At 38.4% G+C, this 22,077-nt stretch overlaps 2 non-coding genes across 2 annotated transcripts; both read left to right on the forward strand.

The window, feature by feature from the left end:
* The first annotated feature begins 8,329 nt into the window (after positions 1-8,329).
* LOC148547986 (small nucleolar RNA R71) lies at positions 8,330-8,437 on the forward strand. Its single transcript, XR_015897416.1, has one exon. It is a non-coding gene; the product is annotated as a small nucleolar RNA R71 (small nucleolar RNA).
* An 11,759-nt stretch (positions 8,438-20,196) lies between these two features.
* LOC148547987 (small nucleolar RNA R71) lies at positions 20,197-20,304 on the forward strand. The gene has a single exon (XR_015897780.1). It is a non-coding gene; the product is annotated as a small nucleolar RNA R71 (small nucleolar RNA).
* The last annotated feature ends 1,773 nt before the right edge of the window (positions 20,305-22,077 follow it).

Consider the following 22,077-nt stretch of genomic DNA (forward strand, 5'->3'; position numbering starts at 1 on the left):
CTCGCGTATATGGCACGTGCGCGCCCCTATGCGTCAGAAAACATATGGCAAATTTTATATCATTTCGAAGTTTCGGATGTTAGCTTTCCAACGCAACTGAAAGCATCTCATTTGGACCTCTGTAGCTCAAGTTATGGTCGATTGAGTGCAAAGAGGTCGGACTTGACAGCTTTACGGTTCCTTCATTTCTTCATGAGTTCTCCCACTTTGCATGCTTTTCTCCTCACTTCTTCCATCCAATACTTGCCCTATGAATCTGAAATCACTCAACAAATACATCAAGGTATCGAATGGAATTAAAGTGAATTAAATTTAGCTATTTTAAGGCCTAAAAAGCATGTTTTCACATTTAAGCACAAATCAAGGGAGAATTGCAAAACCATGCTATTTCATTGAATAAATGTGGGAAAAGGTGATAAAATCTCCCAAAATAAGCACAAGATAAACCACAAATTGGGGTTTATCAAATCTTCCCACACTTAAACCAAGCATGTCCTCATGCTAAGAATAAAGAAGGACAAGAAAGGGGTATGAACATTTATTCAATGCAAATAAACTATATAAACCTATCTACATCCATGCAACTAAATGCAATATGATTCTACCTACTTGGTTAAAAGTAAATCAATCTCCAAGAACATATATAAGCAAGTAGGGCAAAGGTCATATGACGACTCATAAACTCTACCAATTCAAATATCAAAATTAAGTTCAAATAGACTTGCAAGAAGAAAGCTCATGAAAGCTGGGAACAAGGAATTGAGCATCAAACCCTCACCGGAAGTGTATCCGCTCTAGTCGCTCTAGTGTATAGGGTCGATCACTCAATTCTCTTCTAATCATGCTTTTTATGATTTGTTTTTTATCTAACAATCAACAATTATTCAATGCATGCATACATTTATCATGAGGACTTATTCATAGGTTGTAATGGGGTTAGGGTAAAGGTAAGGAAGCATATGGTCAAGTGAGCTTGAAATTTGTATCTTTGATTAAACTAAGCTCTCACCTAACCTATATAACAACCTATACAACTCTAATACATAACCTAGCTACCCATGATTCCCACTTTTTCACATACTCATGCATTCTCTTTAATTCATATTCCATATGCATTGATTTTTATTGAACTTTACGTTGGGGCATTTTTGTCCCGTTTTTATTTATTTTTTTATATTTTTTTTCTTTTTGATATATTTTTTTCTTTATATTTTTATTTTTTTTCTAAAGTATATACAAACGTATCAATGCATATGCTTTTACATATTTAATGCATAAGTATGTACCCAATTCTCAAAAATCTTCAACAAAATACAAAAACACATTTTTTTTCTCTCAACTAATGTCCCAAGTTTCCAATACCCAAATGATACACACCCTCACTAGCCTAAGCTAATCAAAGATCCAAATTAAGGACATTTATTATTTTTCACTTAGGGGTAGTGATGTGCTAAAATTAAGAACAAAAGGGATTAAATAGGCTCAAAATTGGCTAACAATGGTTGATGAAAGGTAGGCTATTTAGGTAAGTGAGCTAAATGAAATGATGGCCTCAATCATATAAATGCATGTATACATGGAATAATGGACATATAGAATCAAACAAATCAAAGATCACAATCATAGAAAGAGAACAATGCACATTAGAATGAAAATAAGTGGTTATAAGATGTAACCACACGATTGGGCTCAAAACTCACATGCTTGTGTTCTTAGCTCAAAAAACATGTTCCAAAATACATTCTTCAAGCAAGTTCAACACAAAATTTTTTTTTTTCAAATTGGTAGCTGGTGCACGAAATTGTGATGTCCAGGCTCAAACAATCCCTGGCAACGTGAGCAACTTGGTACGCGCAATCGTGATTACACTTTGATTATGTAAAATTCATGGCTCTTTCTTTCCCTGGCAATGGCGCCAAGAACATGGTGCCAATACCATGGTTCACAACTTCGATACAACTAACCAGCAAGTGCACTGGGTCGTCCAAGTAATACCTTACGTGAGTAAGGGTCGAATCCCACGGAGATTGTTGGTATGAAGCAAGCTATGGTCACCTTGCAAATCTCAGTCAGGCAGATATAAATTGATAATGGTGTTTTCGAATAATAATTAATAGAATAGGGATAGAGGTACTTATGTAAATCATTGGTAGGAATTTCAGATAAGCGAATGGAGATGCTTTTCGTTCCTCTGAACCTCTGCTTTCCTGCTATTTTCATCCAATCAGTCTTACTCCTTTCCATGGCTGGCTTTATGCAAGGGCATCACCGTTGTCAGTGGCTACATCCCCTCCTCTCAGTGAAAAATATGCTCACATGCTCTGTCACAGCACGGCTAATCATCTGTCGGTTCTCGATCATGCTGGAATAGGATTCACCCTCCTTTTGCGTCTGTCACTAACGCCCAGCACTCGCGAGTTTGAAGCTCGTCACAGTCATTCAATCATTGAATCCTACTCGGAATACCACAGACAAGGTTTAGAGTTTCCGGATTCTCTTGAATGCCGCCATCATTCTAGCTTGCGCCACGAAGATTCTGATTAAGAGATCTAAGAGATATTCATTCTAGCTTATTTCATGTAGAACGGAAGTGTTTGTCAGGCACGTGTTCATAGGGGAGAATGGTGATGAGCGTCACACATAATCATCACCTTCATCACGTTCTTGGGTGCGAATGGATATCTTAGAAGCGAAATAAGATGAATTGAATAGAAAACAGTAGTACTTTGCATTAATCTTTGAGGAACAGCAGAGCTCCACACCTTAATCTATGGAGTGTAGAAACTCTACTGTTAAAAATACATAAGTGAAGGTCCAGGCATGGCCAAAATAGCCAGCCCCCTAAAACGTGATCAATAGTCTCCTAAGATGAACAATGGATTAAAACTGAGACCAAAGATACCTAATACAATAGTAAAAGGTCCTATTTAAAATAAACTAGCTACTAGGGTTTACAGAAGTAAGTAATTGATGCATAAATCCACTTCCGGGGCCCACTTGGTGTGTGCTTAGGCTGAGCTTAAGTGTTGCACGTGTAGAGGTCCTTCTTGGAGTTGAACGCCAGTATTTGTGCCAGTTTGGGCGTTCAACTCTGGTTTTGGCTCCTTTTCTGGCGCTGGACGCCAGATTTGGGCAGAAAGCTGGCGTTGAACGCCAGTTTACGTCTTCTATTCTTGGCCAAAGTATGGACTATTATATATTGCTGGATAGCTCTGGATGTCTACTTTCCAACACAATTGGAAGCGCGCCATTTCGAGTTCTGTAGCTCCAGAAAATCCACTTTGAGTGCAGGGAGGTCAGAATCCAACAGCATCAGCTGTCCTTCTTCAACCTCTGAATCTGATTTCTGCTCAAGTCCCTCAATTTCAGCCAGAAAATACCTGAAATCACAGAAAAACACACAAACTCATAGTAAAGTCCAGAAATGTGAATTTAACATAAAAACTAATGAAAACATCCGTAAAAGTAACTAGATCCTACTAAAAACATACTAAAAACAATGTCAAAAAGCGTATAAATTATCCGCTCATCACAACACCAAACTTAAATTGTTGCTTGTCCCCAAGCAACTAAAAATCAAATAGGATAAAAAGAAGAGAATATACTATAAATTCCAAACTATCAATGAAACATAGCTCCAATCATATGAGCGGGACTTATAGCTTTTTGCCTTTTGAATAGTTTTGGCATCTCACTTCATCCATTGAGGTTCAGAATGATTGGCATCTATAGGAACTCAGATTTCAGATAGTGTTATTGATTCTCCTAGTTCAGTATGATGATTCTTGAACACAGCTATTTTATGAGTCTTGGCCGTGGCCCTAAGCACTTTGTTTTCCAGTATTACTACCGGATACATAAATGCCACAGACACATAATTGGGTGAACCTTTTCAGATTGTGACTCAGCTTTGCTAAAGTCCCCAATTAAAGGTGTCCAGGGTTCTTAAGCACACTCTTTTTTTACTTTGGACCTTGACTTTAACCGCTCAGTCTCAAGTTTTCACTTGACACCTACACGCCACAAGCACATGGTTAGGGACAGCTTGGTTTAGCCGCTTAGGCCAGGATTTTATTCCTTTAGGCCCTTCTATCCATTGATGCTCAAAGCCTTGAGATCCTTTTTATTTGCCCTTGCCTTTTGGTTTTAAGGGTTATTGGCTTTTTTCTCTTGCCTCTTGGTTTTAAGAGCTTTGGCTTTTTCTGCTTGCTTTTTCTCTTTTTTTTTTCGCCTATTTTTTTTTCTGCAAGCTTTGTTCTTTGCTGCTTTTTCTTGCTTCAAGAATCATTTTTATGATTTTTCAGATTATCAAATAACATGTCTTCTAGTCATCATTCTTTCAAGAGCCAACATATTTAACATTCTTAAACAACAACTTCAAAAGACATATGCACTGTTCAAGCATACATTCAGAAAACAAGAAGCATTGTCACCACATCAATATAATTAAGCTAAGTTCAAGGATAAATTCGAAACTCATGTACTTCTTGTTCTTTTGATTTAAAACAGTTTTTATTTAAGAGAGGTGATGGATTCATAGGATATTCATAACTTTAAGACATAGTTACTACTACTAATGATCATGTAATGAAGACACAAACATAGATAAGCACATAACATAGAAGACGAAAAATAGAGAAATAAGAACAAGGAATGAATCCACCTTAGTGATGGTGGCGTTTCCTTCTTGAGGAACCAATGATGTCCTTGAGCTCTTCTATGTCTCTTCCTTGTCTTTGTTGCTCCTCCCTCATTGCTTTTTGATCTTCTCTTATTTCATGAAGCATGATGGAGTGCTCTTGATGTTCCACCCTTAGTTGTCCCATATTGGAACTCAATTCTCCTAGGGAGGTGTTGATTTGCTCCCAATAGTTTTGTGGAGGAAAGTGCATTTGAGGCATTTCCGGGATCTCATGGTGATGAGCTTCATACGCCTCTTGAGCTCCATGAATGGGCTCTCTTGCTTGCTCCATCTTTTTTTTAGTGATGGGCTTGTCCTCTTTAATGAGGATATCTCCTTCTATGTCAATGCCAGCTGAATTGCATAGGTGGCAAATGAGGTGAGGAAAGGCTAACCTTGCCATAGTGGAAGACTTGTCAGCTACCTTGTAGAGTTCTTGAGGTATAATCTCATGAACTTCCACCTCTTCTCCAATCATGATGCTATGGATCATTATGGCCCGGTCTATAGTAACTTCAGATCGGTTGCTAGTGGGAATGATTGAGCATTGAATAAACTCCAACCATCCTCTAGCTATAGGCTTGAGGTCCAATCTTCTTAGTTGAACCGGCTTGCCTTTGGAGTCCATCTTCCATTGAGCTCCTTCTACACATATATCCATAAGGACTTGGTCCAACCTTTGATTAAAGTTGACCCTTCTAGTGTAGGGGCGTTCATCTCCTTGCATCATGGGCAAGTTAAACGCCAACCTCACATTCTCCGGACTAAAATCTAAGTATTTCCCCCGAACCATTGTAACATAGTTCTTTGGATCCGGGTTCTTACTTTGATCATGGTTCTTGGTGATCCATGCATTAGCATAGAACTCTTGAACCATTAGGATGCCGACTTGTTGGATGGGATTTGTTAGAACTTCCCAACCTCTTCTTTGAATTTCATGTCAGATCTCCGGATACTCATTTCTTTTGAGTTTGAAAGGGACCTCAGGGATCACCTTCTTCTTGGCCACAACATCATAGAAGTGGTCTTGATGGGCTTTGGAGATGAACCTTTCCATCTCCCATGACTCGGATGTGGAAGCTTTTGTCTTCCCTTTCCCCTTTCTAGAGGATTCTCCGGTCTCAGGTGCCATCAATGGTAATGGAAAAACAAAAAGCTTATGCTTTTACCACACCAAACTTAGAATTTTGCTCGCCCTCAAGCAATAAAAGAAAGAAAAGATGAAGAAGAAGAAGAAATGGAGGAGAGGGAGAGTGGGAAGTGTTTTCGGCCAAGAAGGGTGTAGAGGGGTGTGTTGTGTGAATTTGATGAAGAATGGAGGTGTTTATATAGGGAGGGTAGGGGGGTTAAGGTTCGGCCATATGGGTGGGTTTGGGTGGGAAATTGGTTTTGAATTTTTGAAGGTAGGTGGAGTTTATGAGGTAGGTTTATTGGGAAGAGTGGGTGGATGTGATAGGTGAAGGGTTTTGGGGAAGAGTGTTTATGGGGTTGTGTGAAAGAGAGTGGTGAGAAGAAGTAAGTGAAGGTAGGTGGGGATCTTGTGGGGTCCACAGATCCTGAGTGGATCCTGTGGGGTCCACAGATCCTAAGGTGTTCAAGGATTTACATCCCTGCACCCATTAGGCATGTAAAAATGCCTTTGCACACAACTCTGGGCGTTCAGCGCCAGGTTGGTGGCCATTTTGGGCGTTTAACGCCCATTTGTGTGCCATTTCTGGCGTTGAACGCCAGAACCATGCCTGTTCTGGCGTTCAGCGCCCAGAAGCTGCCCATTTTGGGCATTTAGCACCAGCACCATGCTCTGTTCTGGCGCTGAACGCCAGTCAGATGCTCCTCCAGGGTGTGATTTTTCTTCTGCTGTTTTTGATTCCGTTTTCAATTTTTATATTTATTTTGTGACTCCACATGATCATGAACCTACAAAGACATATAACTAAGGAAAATATAGTTAGATAAATAAAAATTAGGTTGCCTCCCAACAAGCGCTTCTTTAATGTCAATAGCTTGACAGTGGGCTCTCATGGAGCCTCACAGATGTGCAGAGCTTTGTTGAAACTTTCCAACACCAAACTTAGAGTTTGACTGTGGGGGCTTGGGTTGACTCTGCTTTGAGAGAAGATTTTTCTGCTTCCTCTCCATGGTTGCAGAGGGAGATCCTTGAGTTTTAAACACAAGGGAGTTCTCATTCCATTGAAGGACTATTTCACCTCTGTCAACATCAATCACAGCTCTTGCTGTAGCCAGGAAAGGTCTTCCTAGGATGATGGATTCATCCTCTTCCTTTCCAGTATCCAGGACTATGAAATCAGCAGGGATGTAAAGGCCTTCAACCTTTACTAACACGTCCTCTACTTGTCCATAAGCCTGTTTTCTTGAACTGTCTGCCATCTCTAATGAGATTTTAGCAGCTTGCACCCCATAGATTCCCAGTTTCTCTATTACAGAGAGGGGCATGAGGTTTATTCCTGAACCAAAGTCACATAGAGCCTCAAAGATCATGGTGCCTATGGTACAGGGTATTATGAACTTTCCAGGATCCTGTCTCTTCTGAGGCAATGTCAGTTGATCCAGATCACTTAGTTCATTGATGAACAAGGGAGGTTCAACTTCCCAAGTATCAATGCCAAATAATTTGGCATTCAGCTTCATGATTGCACCAAGAAACTTGGCAGTTTGCTCTTCAGTAACATCCTCATTCTCTTCAGAAGAGGAATACTCATCAGAGCTCATGAAGGGCATAAGGAGGTTCAATGGAATCTCTATGGTCTCTAGATGAGCCTCAGATTCCTTTGGTTCCTCAGAGGGAAGCTCCTTATTGGTCACTGGACGTCCCAGGAGGTCTTCCTCCTTGGGATTCATGTCCTCCTCTCCCTCATTAGGTTCGGCCATTTTGCTTATGTCAATGGCCTTGCACTCTCCTTTTGGATTCTCTTCTGTATTGCTTGGGAGAGTACTGGGAGGGATTTTAGTGATCCTTTTACTCAGCTGGCCCACTTGTGCTTCCAAATTTCTAATGGAAGACCTTGTTTCATTCATAAAACTTACAGTGGCCTTAGATAGATCAGAGACTAAGTTTGCTAAATTAGAAGTATTTTGTTCAGAGTTCTCTGTCTGTTGCTGAGTGGATGATGGAAAGGGTTTATTATTGTTAAAACTGTTTCTTCCACCATTATTAAAGCCTTGTTGAGGCTTTTGATCCTTCCATGAGAAATTTGGATGATTTCTCCATGATGAGTTATAGGTGTTTCCATAAGGTTCACCTAAGTAATTCACCTCTGCTATTGCAGGGTTCTCAGGATCATAAGCTTCTTCTTCATAAGAAGCCTCTTGAGTACTGTTGGATGCAGCTTGCATTCCATGCAGACTCTGAGAGATCATATTGACTTGCTGAGTCAATATTTTATTCTGAGCCAATATGGCATTCAGAGTATCAACTTCAAGAACTCCCTTCTTCATAGGCGCCCCATTACTCACAAGATTCCTTTCAGAAGTGTACATGAACTGGTTATTACCAACCATGTCAATGAGTTCTTGAGCTTCTGCAGGCATTTTCTTTAGGTGAATGGATCCACCTGCAGAAGTGTCCAGTGACATCTTTGATAGCTCAGATAAACCATCATAGAATATATCCAGGATGGTCCATTCTGAAAGCATGTCAGAAGGACACTTTTTGGTCAACTGTTTGTATCTTTCCCAAGCTTCATAGAGGGATTCACCTTCTTTCTGTCTGAAGGTTTGAACATCAGCTCTAAGCTTGCTCAGCTTTTAAGGAGGAAAGTACTTGGCTAAGAAAGCCGTGACCAGCTTATCCCAAGAGTTCAGGCTGTCTTTGGGTTGAGAATCCAACCATAATCTAGCTCTGTCTCTTACAGCAAAAGGGAAAAGCATGAGCCTGTAGACTTCAGGATCTACTCCATTAGTCTTAACAGTATCACATATCTGCAAGAATTCAGTTAAGAACTGAAAAGGATCTTCAGATGGAAGTCCATGAAACTTGCAGTTCTGCTGCATCAGAGAAACTAATTGAGGTTTCAGCTCAAAGTTGTTTGCTCCAATGGCAGGAATGGAGATGCTTCTTCCATGTAAATTGGAATTAGGTGCAGTAAAGTCACCAAGCATCTTCCTTACATTATTATTATTTTCGGCTGCCATCTCCTCTTTCTGTTCAAAATTTTCTGAAAGGTTATTTCTGGATTGTTGTAATTTAGCTTCTCTTAATTTTCTCTTCAGAGTCCTTTCAGGTTCTGGATCTGCTTCAACAAGAATATTCTTGTCCTTGCTCCTGCTCATATGACAAAGAAGAGGGCACAGAAAAAATAATAATAATAATATGGATCCTTTATACCACAGTATAGGGATCCCTGTGTGAGTAGAAGAAGAGGGGTAGACAAAGAATGTATTATAATGGAAGAAACACAACTGTGAGGATGGTTGAGATGTGAGATGAGATGTTAGTAAATGAATGAATAAATAGAATAAGATGGGAGAGGGAGAATTTTCGAAAAATATTTTTGAAAAAGAGTTAGTGATTTTCGAAAATGGTTTTTGAAAAGTGTTAGTATTTTTCGAATTTTTTTTTAAAATCAAAAATAAAAATAAGAATAATTAGTTAATTAAAAAGAAATTTTTGAAAAAGAGGGAAGATAATTTCGAAAATTAGAGAGAGAGAGTTAGTTAGGTAGTTTTGAAAAAGTTAAGAAACAAACAAAAAGTTAGTTAGTTAGTTGAAACAAATTTTGAAAAGATAAGAAGTTAGGAAGTTAGAAAAGATATTTTGAAAAAGATAAGATGAGAAGATATTTTTGAAAAAGTCATGATATAAATTAATTTTGAAAAAGATTTGATTTTTAAAATCACAATTAATGGCTTGATTCATAAAAAATCACAAGATATGATTCTAGAACTCAAAGTTTGAATCTTTCTTAACAAGTAAGTAACAAACTTGAAATTTTTGAATCACCACATTAATTGGTGATGTTATTTTCGAAAATATGATGTAAATTTAAGAAAAAGAGTTTTGAAAAATATTTTTGGAATTTTCGAAAATAACTAAGAAATTTGAAAAAGATTTGATTTTTGAGAAAGATTTTGAAAGAGATAAGATTTTCAAATTGAAAATTTGATTTGACTCATGAAAAACAACTTGATTTTAAAAATTTTTGAAAAAGTCAACTCAAATTTTTGAATTTGATGGGAGAAAAAGGGAAAGATATTTTTTTGATTTTTGAATTTTTTTTACAAAACATGAAAATTATGCAATGCATGAGATTTTTAGATCAAAACAATGAATGCATGCAAGAATGCTATGAATGTCAAGATGAAAACCAAGAACACTATGAATGTCAAGATGAACATCATAGACACAATTTTGAAAAATTTTTAATGCAAAGAAAACATGCAAGACACCAAACTTAGAATTCTTTAATGCTTAGACACTAAGAATTCAAGAATGCATATGAAAAACAATAAAAGACACAAAACAAAAAATCATCAAGATCAAACAAGAAGACTTACCAAGAACACTTAAAGATCATGAAGAACACTATGAATGCATGAAATTTTCGAAAAATGCAAGATGCATATGCAAGTGACACCAAACTTATAACATGACTCAAGACTCAAACAAGAAACACAAAAAATGTTTTTGATTTTTATGATTTTCTAATTTTTTTGGATTTTTTCGAAAATTATATGAAAAAGAAAAATAAGGATTCCAAAATTTTTAAGATGAATTCCAGGAATCTTGCCATGTTAGTCTAAAGCTTCAGTCTAGGAATTAGACATGGCTCACTAGCCAGCCAAGCTTTCAATGAAAGCTCCGGTCCAAAACACTAGACATGGCCAATGGCCAGCCAAGCTTCAGCATGTAATTCAGACATGACATGCCTGACATACCCTACAGTCGTATAAAAGTGATGGTTGGAAGCCTCAGTCCAAAAGAATTTAGACATGGCTTTGCAGCCAGCCAGGCTTCACATGCTTCATGAAACACTAGAATTCATTCTTAAAAATTTTGAATAAATTTTTTTTTTGAAAACATTTATATATATATATATATATTTTTTTTTTTCGAAAACAGATGAGAAATTTTTGAAAAATTTTTGCAAAATTTTTGAAAAGAAAACAAAAAGAAAATTACCTAATCTGAGCAACAGGATGAACCGTCAGTTGTCCAAACTCGAACAATCCCCGGCAACGGCGCCAAAAACTTGGTGCACGAAATTGTGATGTCCAGGCTCAAACAATCCCTGGCAACGTGAGCAACTTGGTACACGCAATCGTGATTACACTTTGATTATGTAAAATTCATGGCTCTTTCTTTCCCTGGCAATGGCGCCAAGAACATGGTGCCAATACCATGGTTCACAACTTCGATACAACTAACCAGCAAGTGTACTGGGTCGTCCAAGTAATACCTTACGTGAGTAAGGGTCGAATCCCACGGAGATTGTTGGTATGAAGCAAGCTATGGTCACCTTGCAAATCTCAGTCAGGCAGATATAAATTGATAATGGTGTTTTCGAATAATAATTAATAGAATAGGGATAGAGGTACTTATGTAAATCATTGGTAGGAATTTCAGATAAGCGAATGGAGATGCTTTTCGTTCCTCTGAACCTCTGCTTTCCTGCTATTTTCATCCAATCAGTCTTACTCCTTTCCATGGCTGGCTTTATGCAAGGGCATCACCGTTGTCAGTGGCTACATCCCCTCCTCTCAGTGAAAAATATGCTCACATGCTCTGTCACAGCACGGCTAATCATCTGTCGGTTCTCGATCATGCTGGAATAGGATTCACCCTCCTTTTGCGTCTGTCACTAACGCCCAGCACTCGCGAGTTTGAAGCTCGTCACAGTCATTCAATCATTGAATCCTACTCGGAATACCACAGACAAGGTTTAGAGTTTTCGGATTCTCTTGAATGCCGCCATCATTCTAGCTTGCGCCACGAAGATTCTGATTAAGAGATCTAAGAGATATTCATTCTAGCTTATTTCATGTAGAACGGAAGTGTTTGTCAAGCACGAGTTCATAGGGGAGAATGGTGATGAGCGTCACACATAATCATCACCTTCATCACGTTCTTGGGTGCGAATGGATATCTTAGAAGCGAAATAAGATGAATTGAATAGAAAACAGTAGTACTTTGCATTAATCTTTGAGGAACAGCAGAGCTCCACACCTTAATCTATGGAGTGTAGAAACTCTACCGTTAAAAATACATAAGTGAAGGTCCAGGCATGGCCAAAATGGCCAGCCCCCTAAAACGTGATCAATAGTCTCCTAAGATGAACAATGGATTAAAACTGAGACCAAAGATACCTAATACAATAGTAAAAGGTCCTATTTATAATAAACTAGCTACTAGGGTTTACAGAAGTAAGTAATTGATGCATAAATCCACTTCCGGGGCCCACTTGGTGTGTGCTTGGGCTGAGCTTAAGTGTTGCACATGTAGAGGTCCTTCTTGGAGTTGAACGCCAGTATTTGTGCCAGTTTGGGCGTTCAACTCTGGTTTTGGCTCCTTTTCTGGCGCTGGACGCCAGATTTGGGCAGAAAGCTGGCGTGGAATGCCTGTTTACATCGTCTATTCTTGGCCAAAGTATGAACTATTATATATTTCTGGAAAGCCCTGGATGTCTACTTTCCAACGCAATTGAAAGCGCGCCATTTTGAGGTCTGTAGCTCCAGAAAATCCACTTTGAGTGCAGGGAGGTCAGAATCCAACAGCATCAGCAGTCCTTCTTCAACCTCTGAATCTGATTTCTGCTCAAGTCCCTCAATTTCAGCCAGAAAATACCTGAAATCACAGAAAAATACACAAACTCATAGTAAAGTCTAGAAATGTGAATTTAACATAAAAACTAATGAAAACATCCCTAAAAGTAACTAGATCCTACTAAAAACATACTAAAAACAATGTCAAAAAGCGTATAAATTATCCGCTCATCAGTAGCGTTCCCTAAAAACAGTTTCTTGGAAAAGAAATCATCACCCTAACCAAGTAGTCCTAACATAAAAAGAAGTGGTAAAATATGTACAATTTCTAACTAGCATGCAACCTATCATGCAATGCAACAACTAACTAACAAGGACAAAAATTAAGAATTTGGTGTTGAAAAAGGAAGTTGTTACCCATAGAGGTCGGTCGGACGACCTCCCCACACTTAGAAATTTGCACCGTCCTCGGTGCATGCAAAGAAGAGCAAGGTGGATGGGTTGCTACAATTGATGAGTTCCTCTAAAAGGTTGTGCGGAAGGACTTGTTTGTTGCCCTATTTAGAAGCTTTTCCTTTTCTTTCCTTCTTGGTGGCCAACCTCAAAGGAGAGAAAAAGAAAGAAAATTAAGCCTACAACAAAGATATGAAAGCAGTAGAACATAGGCGGGGGCTAATGCCAATTAAGAGTAGGGTTCTCACTACATGTTAGCTACGCATGTGAGTGAGGAAGCAATATAGGCAAAGGGCATATCAATTAATACTTGATGCAAGAGTAAAGTCAAGGCATGAAGAGCACTCAAAAGCATCAAGTTCAATTAGAAAGAGTGGGTCATGAAAGACATGTAAGCTCATATCAATGCACAAAGAATATAAGGATCATCAAAGGTTAAGCATTGAATTAAATATTTCATTACCCATCAATATCAAACAAGTCTAGAAGCACCAAGATTAACCAAGAAATTCTCAACAATTGAGTAAGAGAATTCAACACCATTATTAAAATAAGAAACCTAGAAAAGAGGATAAGAACAAGCTATAAAAACAAAATTAAAATGCAATAAATGAAAATAAGCAAATGTAATAAAAGAAAATGGAAGAAAAGGGTAAAAATTTCTTTTTACCGGCGCGGACGCGTCATGCACGCTTCCATGCCGATGCACAGTTTGGCTAAAGGACGCGTACGCGCCAGGTGCGTGCACGCGTGGGTTGCAGGCACAGGATGGGCACAAACTGGGCATAACTCTCTGTTTTTCAAAAATTTTTTTCCGTGTTCTTGCACCAATCCAAGCATTCCAAACCTCCAAACAGCTACTCAAACACCATAAAACCTTATTTAACATATTATACTACCAAATAAACTTAACAAACAAAACAAAACATGAAATCAAACCTATTCTACCAATATTTACAAAAGAGAAAAATGAAAAGAGTTTACCATGGTGGGGTGTCTCCCACCTAGCACTTTTGTTTATTATTATGGATTTTTCGAAATTAAATAATAAAAGAAGGATAGAAATACTTATGTAAATCATTGGTAAGAATTTCAGATAAGCGTATAGAGATGCTTTCGTTCCTCTGAACCTCTGCTTTCCTGCTGCCTTCATCCAATCAATCCTACTCCTTTCCATGGCTGGCTTTATGTAAGGGCATCACCGTTGTCAATGGCTACATCCCATCCTCTTGTGAAAATGGTCCAAATGCTCTGTCTAAGCACGGCTAATCATCTGAGGTTCTCGATCATACTAGAATAGGATTCACCCTCCTTTTGCGTCTGTCACTACGCCCAGCACTCGCGAGTTTGAAGCTCGTCACAGTCATTCAATCCCTGAATCCTACTCGGAATACCACAGACAAGGTTTAGACTTTCCAGATTCTCATGAATGCCGCCATCAATCTAGCTTACACCACGAAGATTCTGATTAAGAGATCTAAGAGATACTCATTCAATCTAAGGTAGAACGGAAGTGGTTGTCACGCACGCGTTCATAGGGAATGATGATGATTTTCACCTTCATCACATTCATGTTGAAGTGCGAATGAATATCTTAGAAGCGGAATAAGTCAAATTGAATAGAAAACAGTAGTACTTTGCATTAATTCATGAGGAACAGCAGAGCTCCACACCTTAATGTATGGAGTGCAGAAACTCTACCGTTGAAAATACATAAGTGAATATAGGGTAAGCATGGCCGAGTGGCCAGCCTCCCATGGAGGTCTAGAGATCTAAAAATGATCAAAAGATATTCAAAAGATGATTCCAAAGATGTCTAATACAATAGTAAAAAGTCCTATTTATAATAAACTAGCTACTAGGGTTTACAGAAGTAAGTAATTGATGCATAAATCCACTTCCGGGGCCCACTTGGTGTGTGCTTGGGCTGAGCTTGAAGTCTACACGTGGAGAGGTCATTCTTGGAGTTGAACGCCAGCTTTTGTGCCAGTTTGGGCGTTGAACTCCACTTTGCAACTTGTTTCTGGCGCTGGACGCCAGAATTGGGCAGAGAGCTGGCGTTGAATGCCAGTTTGCATCGTCTAAACTTGGGCAAAGTATGGACTATTATATATTTCTGGAAAGCCCTGGATGTCTACTTTCCAAAGCAATTGGAAGTGCGCGATTTTGAGTTCTGTAGCTCCAGAAAATCCATTTTGAGTGCAGGGAGGTCAGAATCCAACAGCATCAGCAGTCCTTCTTCAACCTCTGAATCTGATTTTTGCTCAAGTCCCTCAATTTCAGCCAGAAAATACCTGAAATCACAGAAAAACACACAAACTCATAGTAAAGTCTAGAAATGTGAATTTAACATAAAAACTAATGAAAACATCCCTAAAAGTAACTAGATTCTACTAAAAATATACTAAAAACAATGCCAAAAAGCGTATAAATTATCCGCTCATCACAACACCAAACTTAAATTGTTGCTTGTCCCCAAGCAACTAAAAATCAAATAGGATAAAAAGAAGAGAATATACTATAAATTCCAAACTATCAATGAAACATAGCTCTAATCAGATGAGCGGGACTTGTAGCTTTTTGCCTCTTGAATAGTTTTGGCATCTCACTTTATCCATTGAAGTTCAGAATGATTGGCTTCTATAGGAACTCAGAGTTCAGATAGTGTTATTGATTCTCCTAGTTCAGTATGATGATTCTTGAACACAGCTATTTTATGAGTCTTGGCCGTGGCCCTAAGCACTTTGTTTTCCAGTATTACCACCGGATACATAAATGCCACAGACACATAATTGGGTGAACCTTTTCAGATTGTGACTTAACTTTGCTAAAGTCCCCAATTAGAGGTGTCCAGGGTTCTTAAGCACACTCTTTTTTTGCTTTGGACCTCGACTTTAACCGCTCAGTCTCAAGTTTTCACTTGACACCTTCACGCCACAAGCACATGGTTAGGGACAGCTTGGTTTAGCCGCTTAGGCCAGGATTTTATTCCTTTAGGCCCTCCTATCCACTGATGCTCAAAGCCTTGGGATCCTCTTTATTTATCCTTGCCTTTTGGTTTTAAGGGTTATTGGCTTTTTGCTCTTGCCTCTTGGTTTTAAGAGCTTTTGGCTTTTTCTGCTTGTTTTTTCTTTTTCTTTCTAAATTTTTTTTTCTGCAAGCTTTGTTCTTTGCTGCTTTTTCTTGCTTCAAGAATCATTTTTATGATTTTTCAGATTATCAAATAACATGTCTCCTTATCATCATTATTTCAAGAGCCAACATATTTAACATTCTTAAACAACAACTTCAAAAGACATATGCACTGTTCAAGCATTCATTCAGAAAACAAGAAGCATTGTCACCACATCAATATAATTAAACTAAGTTCAAGGATAAATTCGAAACTCATGTACTTCTTGTTCTTTTGAATTAAAACATTTTTCATTTTAAGAGAGGTGATGGATTCATAGGACATTCATAACTTTAAGACAAAGTTACTAACTACTAATGATCATGTAATGAAGACACAAACATAGATAAGCACTTAACATAGAGAAAATGAAAAACAGAAAGTGAGAACAAGGAATGAGTCCACCTTAGTGATGGTGGCGTTTTCTTCTTGAGGAACCAATGATGTCCTTGAGCTCTTCTATGTCTCTTCCTTGTCTTTGTTGCTCCTCCCTCATTGCTTTTTGATCTTCTCTGATTTCATGAAGGATGATGGAGTGCTCTTGATGTTCCACCCTTAGTTGTCCCATGTTGGAACTTAATTCTCCTAGGGAGGTGTTGATTTGCTCCCAATAGTTTTGAGGAGAAAAATTCATTTGAGGCATCTCCGGGATCTCATGGTGATGAGCTTCCTGCGCCTCTTGAGCTCCATGAATGGGCTCTCTTACTTGCTCCATCTTTTTCTTAGTGATGGGCTTCTCTTCCTCAATGTGAATGTCTCCTTCTATGAAAGCTCCAGCTGAGTAACATAGATGGCAAATAAGATGGGGAAAAGCTAGCCTTGCCCCAGGGGAGGGCTTTTCGGCTATTTTGTAGAGTTCAAGGGAGATGACTTCATGAAATTCTACTTCCTCTCCAATCATGATGCTATGGATCATGATGGCCCGATCCACAGTAACTTTAGATCGGTTGCTAGTGGGGATGATGGAGCGTTGGATGAACTCCAACCATCCTCTAGCCACAGGCTTGAGGTCCAGTCTTCTTAGTTGAACCGGCTTGCCTTTGGAGTCAATCTTCCATTGAGCTCCTTCCACACATATGTCCATGAGGACTTGGTCCAACCTTTGATTAAAGTTGACCCTTCTAGTGTAGGGGCGCTCATCTCCTTGCATCATAGGCAAGTTAAACGCCAGCCTCACATTCTCCGGACTAAAATCTAAGTATTTCCCCCGAACCATTGTAACATAATTCTTTGGATTCGGGTTCTTACTTTGATCATGGTTCCTAGTGATCCATGCATTGGCATAGAACTCTTGAACCATTAGGATGCCGACTTGTTGGATGGGGTTTGTTAGAACTTCCCAACATCTTCTTTGGATTTCATGTCGGATCTCCGGATACTCATTTCTCTTGATGGGCTTTGGAGATGAATCTTTCCATCTCCCATGACTCGGAGGTGGAAGCTTTTGTCTTCCCTTTCCCTTTTCTAGAGGATTCTCCGGTCTTAGGTGCCATCAATGGAAAAACAAAAAGCTTATGCTTTTACCACACCAAACTTAGAATTTTGCTCGCCCTCGAGCAAGAGAAGAAAGAATAGATGAAGAAGAAGAAGAAAATATGGAGAGGATGGGGGAGGTGTGTTTCGGCCAAGAAGAGAAAGGAGGGCTGTATTGTGAGAAAATGAGGAAGAATGGAGGGGTATATATAGGGAAGGGAGGGGGGTAAGTTCGGCCATTTAGGGTGGGTTTGGGTGGGAAATTAATTTTGAATTTTGAAGGTAGGTGGAGTTTATGAGGTAGGTTTATGGGGAAGAGTGGATGGATGTGAGTGGTGAAGAGGTGATGGGGAAGAGAGATTGAGGTGATTGGTGAAGGGTTTTGGGGAAGAGTATTTATGGGATTGTGTGAAAGAGGGGTGAGAAGAAGTAAGTGGAGGTAGGTGGGGATCCTGTGGGGTCCACAGATCCTGAGGTGATCCTATGGGGTCCACAGATCCTGAGGTGTTCAAGGATTTACAACCTTGCACCCAATTAGGCCTGCAAAATGCCCTTGCACACAACTCTGGGCGTTCAGCGCCAGATTGGTGCTTGTTCTGGGCGTTGAACACCCATTTATTGCCCATTTCTGGCGTTGAACTCTAGAACCATGCTTGTTCTGGGCGTTCAGCGCCAGCTCTTCTTCAGGGTGCATTTCTGGCATTTAAACGCCCAGATGCTGCCCATTTCTGGCGTTCAGTGCCAGAACCATGCTCTGTTCTGGCGTTGAACGCCCAAAACATGCTTCTTACTGGCGTTTAAACGCCAGTAAGGTCTTCCTCCAGGGTGTGATTTTTTTTCTGCTGTTTTTGATTCCGTTTTTAATTTTTATATTTATTTTGTGACTCCACATGATCATGAACCTAATAAAACATGAAAAACAATGAAAATTAGATAAATAAACATTGGGTTGCCTCCCAACAAGCGCTTCTTTAATGTCAATAGCTTGACAGTGGCCTCTTATGGAGCCTCACAGGTGTTCAGAGCTTTGTTGAGACCTCCCAACACCAAACTTAGAGTTTGGATATGAGGGTTTGACACCAAACTTAGAGTTTGGTTGTGGCCTCCCAACACCAAACTTAGAGTTTGACTATGGGGGCTTTGTTTGACTTTGCTTTGAGAGAAGCTCATTATGCTTCCTCTCCATGGATTCAGAGAGAGATCCTTGAGTTGTAAACACAAGGTTGTCCTCATTTATTTGAAGGATCAATTCTCCTCTGTCCACATCAATCACAGCTCTTGCTGTGGCTAGGAAGGGTCTTCCAAGGATGATGAATTCATCCTCATCCTTCCCAGTATCTAGGACTATAAAATCAGCAGGGATGTAAAGGCCTTCAACCTTTACTAACACGTCCTCTACTTGTCCATAAGCCTATTTTCTTAAATTGTCTGCCATCTCTAATGAGATTTTAGTGGCTTGCACCCCAAAGATTCCCAGTTTCTCTATTACAGAGAGGGGCATGAGGTTTATTCCTGAACCAAGGTCACATAGAGCCTTAAAGATCATGGTGCCTATGGTACAAGGTATTAAGAACTTTCCAGGATCCTGTTTCTTCGGAGGCAATGTCAGTTGATCCAGATCACTTAGTTCATTGGTGAACAAGGGATGTTCATCTTCCCAAGTCTCAATGCCAAATAATTTGGCATTCAGCTTCATGATTGCACCAAGGTACTTGGTGACTTGCTCCTCAGTGACATTCTCATTCTCTTCAGAAGAGGAATACTCATCAGAGCTCATGAATGGCATAAGGAGGTTTTATGGAATCTCTATGGTCTCTAGATGAGTCTCAGATTCCTTTGGTTCCTCAAAGGGAAGCTCCTTATTGATCACTGGACGTCCCAGGAGGTCTTCCTCACTGGGATTCACGTCCTCTCCTTCCTTTACAGGTTTGGCCATGGTGATCAATTCAATGGCCTTGCACTCTCCTTTTGGATTTTCTTCTGTATTACTTGGGAGAGTACTAGGAGGAATTTCAGTGATCCTTTTACTCAGCTGGCCCACTTGTGCGTCCAAATTTCTAATGGAGGATCTTGTTTCATTCATGAAACTCACAGTGGCCTTAGATAGATCAGAGACTAAGTTTGCTAGATTAGAAGTATTTTGTTCAGAGTTCTCTGTCAGTTGCTGAGTGAATGATGGAAAAGGTTTACTATTATTAAACTTGTATCTTCCACCATTATTAAAGCCTTGTTGAGACTTTTGTTGATCCTTCCATGAGAGATTTAGATGATTTCTCCATGATGGATTATAGGTGTTTCCATAAGGTCCACCTAAGTAATTCACCTCTGCTATTGCAGGGTTCTCAGGATCATAAGCTTCTTCTTCAGAAGATGCCTCTTGAGTACTGTTGGATGCAGCTTGCATTCCATTCAAACTCTGAGAAATCATATTGACTTGCTGAGTCAATATTTTGTTCTGAGCCATTATGGCATTCAGAGTACCAATTTCAAGAACTCCCTTCTTCATAAGTGTCCCATTATTCACAGGATTCCTCTCAGAAGTGTACATGAACTGGTTATTAGCAACCATGTCAATGAGTTCTTGAGCTTCTGCAGGCGTTTTCTTTAGGTGAATGGATCCACCTGCAGAAGTATCCAATGACATCTTTGATAGCTCAGATAAACCATCATAGAATATATCCAGGATGGTCCATTCTGAAAGCATGTCAGAAGGACACTTTTTGGTCAGCTGCTTGTATCTTTCCCAAGCTTCATAGAGGGATTCACCTTCTTTCTGTCTAAAGGTTTGAACATCCACTCTAAGCTTGCTCAGCTTTTGAGGAGGAAAGAACTTGGCTAAGAAAGTCGTGACCAGCTTATCCCAAGAGTTCAGGCTGTCTTTGGGTTGAGAGTCCAACCACACTCTAGCTCTGTCTCTTACAGTAAAAGGGAAAAGCATGAGCCTGTAGACTTCAGGATCTACTCCATTAGTCTTAACAGTATCACAGATCTACAAGAATTCAGTTAAGAACTGAAAAGGATCTTCAGATGGAAGTCCATGAAACTTGCAGTTCTGCTGCATCAGAGAAACTAGCTGAGGTTTCCGCTCAAAGTTGTTTGCTCCAATGGCAGGAATGGAGATGCTTCTTCCATGTAAATTGGAATTAGGTGCAGTAAAATCACCAAGCATTCTCCTTGCATTATTATTATTTTCGGCTGCCATCTCCTCTTCCTGTTCGAAAATTTCTGAAAGGTTCTCTCTGTATTGTTGTAATTTAGCTTCTCTTAGTTTTCTCTTCAGAGTCCTTTCAGGTTCTGGATTTGCTTCAACAAGAATGCTCTTATTCTTGCTCCTGCTCATATGACAAAGAAGAGGGCACAGAAATAATAATAATAATAATAATAATAATAATAATAATAATAATAATAATAATAATAATAATAATAATAATAATAATAATAATAATAATAATAATAATAATAATAATAATAATAATAATAATAATAATAATAATAATAATAATAATAATAGGGATCCTTTATACCACAGTATAGAAGTCCCTGTGTGAGTGGAAGAAAGGAAGGGGACAAAGAATGTAATGAAAGGAAAGAAACACAAGGGTGAGGAGAGCAAAGATGTGAGGTGAGGAGATGTTAGTAGATGAATAAATAAATAGAATAAGATGAGAGAGGGAAAATTTCGAAAATAATTTTTGAAAAAGAGTTAGTGATTTTCGAAAATAGTTTTTGAAAAAGGTTAGTAATTTTCGAAAATAAAAAAATCAAAAATTAAAATAATTAGTTAATTAAAAAGAATTTTTGAAAAAGAGGGAAGATATTTTCGAAAATTAGAGAGAGAGAGAGAGTTAGTTAGGTAGTTTTGAAAAAGATAAGAAACAAACAAAAATTTAGTTAGTTAGATAAAACAAATTTGAAAATCAATTTTGAAAAGATAAGGAGATAAGAAGTTAGAAAAGATATTTTAAAATCAAATTTTGAAAAAGATAAGATAAGAAGATATTTTTGAAAAGATATGATTGAAATTAGTTTTGGAAAAGATTTGATTTTAAAAATCACAATTAATGACTTGATTCACAAGAAATCACAAGATATGATTTTAGAACTCAAAGTTTGAATCTTTCTTAACAAGTAAGTAACAAACTTGAAATTTTTGAATCAAAACATTAATTGATGATGTTATTTTTGAAAATTATGATATAAAATTAAGAAAAAGATTTTTGAAAAATATTTTTATAATTTTCGAAAATAACTAAGAAAAATGAAAAAGATTTGATTTTTGAAAAAAGATTTTGAAAAAGATAAGATTTTTAAATTGAAAATTTGATTTGACTTATAAAAACAACTAGATTTTAAAAATTTTTGAAAAAGTCAAATCTAATTTTCAAAATTTTAAGAGAGAAAAAGGGGAAGATATTTTTTTGATTTTTGAATTTTTAATGATGAGAGAGAAAAACATGAAAAAGACTCAATGCATGAAAATTTTGGATCAAAGTATGTGATGAATGCAAGAACACTATGAATGTCAAGATGAATACCAAGAACACTTTGAATGTCAAGATGAACATCAAGAACATGTTTT

Source organism: Arachis ipaensis, chromosome B8 (assembly GCF_059453495.1).
Source record: "Arachis ipaensis isolate K30076 ecotype BB chromosome B8, ASM5945349v1, whole genome shotgun sequence".
Classification (NCBI taxonomy): Eukaryota; Viridiplantae; Streptophyta; class Magnoliopsida; order Fabales; family Fabaceae; genus Arachis; species Arachis ipaensis.